Raw genomic sequence first — 2,439 nt, forward strand, 5'->3', positions numbered from 1 at the left:
TTAAAATTAATTTGCTGTCGATATCTTCTAGAACAGACCTAATAGACTCTAACAGACTCTACTCATCTCCAGCGGCAGCCATTATTGTTGTCACCCAATGCGCGCTTTGGTCACGTGGTTGATTACGTCATCTGTCCATCATCGTATAAAGCCCGCCCTGACAATTTGATTGGATCGCCAGAGGGTGGGCGATCATACTCGCGCTACTATGGAGCAGAGCCAGACCGAACTTCCCGACCTCAAACTTTGTGGGCGGGACTAAGTTCGGAATGGCACCCAGGCTACTATTTTAATGCTTTCCTGAGTAATTGTTCAATTTTAACTGTAAAACTGAATGAAGCCTCACTGCTTTGATTGCATATCAGGTTTCTGCATCAGTGTTATTCGTATTTATTTGCTGCTACTTAAAATGCTGAAACATAAAATGTACAAAGCCTTAAAACTTCACCATTCCTCAGAGACTTTCGACAGACTCTTAGACCCCCTATTCCCCTTTTTATTAGCTTTTCCTTCACCTTTTCCTCCTCACACTACATTTAAGTAGTATGTTGTGTTTGTGTAGTTATTAGATACAATAATACTGTAAGAGGGATACTTAGCTAGTAAAATTACCAGTTTTTTAACCCGTTCTCTGTTGTGGTTATTTATGTAGTTCTACTTATTTAATTTATTCATAATCTGATCAAATTTATTGCACAACAGGCGTTATCACACAACAATGGCAGTTTGTTGAATACCATCAAAAACTTAAAGGAAACACTGTGTAACTTTTAGCCACTAGGGGTGCTAAACCTGTAAAAACTCCAGGTAAAAAACTACTGTCACTATCGAACCGCATGACGAGTGTTGCGATACATTGTCCCAGAAGGACACCGGAAGTATGCCGCTCTGAAGACACATCCCTCCGGAGTAGGTTTGAAAAACACTAGCTTCCCACATAAGCGTCCTATTTTGCTGGTGGCTCGGCAAAATAGGAAGACTAGACAAAAGTGCTTCCAGCTGAAGGCTACGCTACGTAGTAACTAAATCCCTCCGGAGAAGTCTGTGTTTGCTGGACCAATTTAGACTGCCTTTTTTATGCAATTCAGATAGAGCTAAACACAGTGTTTTAACTCTTCCTGCGATTCAAACAGAGTGAACGCAGAGTATCCTGAATCCTGCTGCAGCAGAGACAGAGAAGAGCCTTTCCAGCTCTGCTAACCTCCAAACAACGGGGGTCCCAATTGCTGTTTGCCGAAGGAGATATTAGAAGCCGCCGGACCGTGACTGTCTATGAGACGGAGGGATGGAGCAGCACCACGGAAGTGCTGCTAGAGGCTGCGGCTACATGCTAATCACCGTAGATAAATGGGAGACATCCCATGTACCGTGAGTTATAAAATTAACTTAATATTAATATTAAAAAAATTTGGGCCTGCAAGAAACTGGACCAAGCCGAAGGCCTTCAATCCACTGAACCAAAAACAGAAATTGCGTCCCCCCCTCCTTTCCATCTGATGCTTAATGAGTGCTCTGCTTGGGTTCACTATAGGTAGAATAGATAGTTGGTGATTTTATTTGAAATAAGCAAGGTGGTGTTTTTTAATGCGAGCAAGAGTGTGCAAGCAGTATAATTATTGATGCACCATGTGCGGATTAGAACTACTGCGATTGTGCAGACAACAAGAGAGCGCGGGGTGTGGGGAGGAGGTTGCTGGTGAAACCTGTGCAGTGTATCTGTCCAAAGCGATGCTCTGATCAACAAGCGTTCCAGGCGGCTGGTTGTCAGAGAGCTGATTGGATCAGTCCGATAAGTTTCTCTGGTTACTCGCTGGCAGTCACCTAGTTCCCACTCAAAGCTGTGCATCCTGGGAAACGGCAGAGGTTTAATCCTCGAGTAAAAAATGAAAATATAGGACTAACTTTACAGCAGAATATACTAAAGTATATCCACGTCTAGTGAAGGGGAGGAACAGTGGCGGATCTAGACCAAATGTACCAGGGGGCAAGGTGGGGTGCAGCATGTTTTCATGGGGGCCCAGAAAAGCATGAAATAAAAAACAGGACGAGGGATTCAAATATATTAAGGGAGCTGCATGAAGTGACATTTCTTTTCAATTAGGTTCAATAAAAATTCAGTTTCTTATGAGGTCAATATACATTTATAATTTAGAGAATTGTACATATTTTTGACTTAATTTAAGTTAAAACTATCGTTTCTATAAAATTTGGTTTAGAACTCAAGAAAAACTGTTAAATTCAGCTGTAAAAATTAGAGCATTTTTTTATTTGCTGTGAAAAAAAAAAACATTTAGCAGATGAAAACTAGCATCCTATCTCAATCCCATTGAAGCTATCACCTTATTGTTTTCGAATAATTAGTAAAACAGAATTTGTAAAGAAAAAGAATGAAATAGATACAAAGGTCCTATCAGTAAACATGTCTGTTCCAGTGCATAT

The sequence above is a fragment of the Cyprinodon variegatus genome, unplaced genomic scaffold, assembly GCF_000732505.1.
Source record: "Cyprinodon variegatus isolate N-32 unplaced genomic scaffold, C_variegatus-1.0 Scaffold1547, whole genome shotgun sequence".
Taxonomy (NCBI): Eukaryota; Metazoa; Chordata; class Actinopteri; order Cyprinodontiformes; family Cyprinodontidae; genus Cyprinodon; species Cyprinodon variegatus.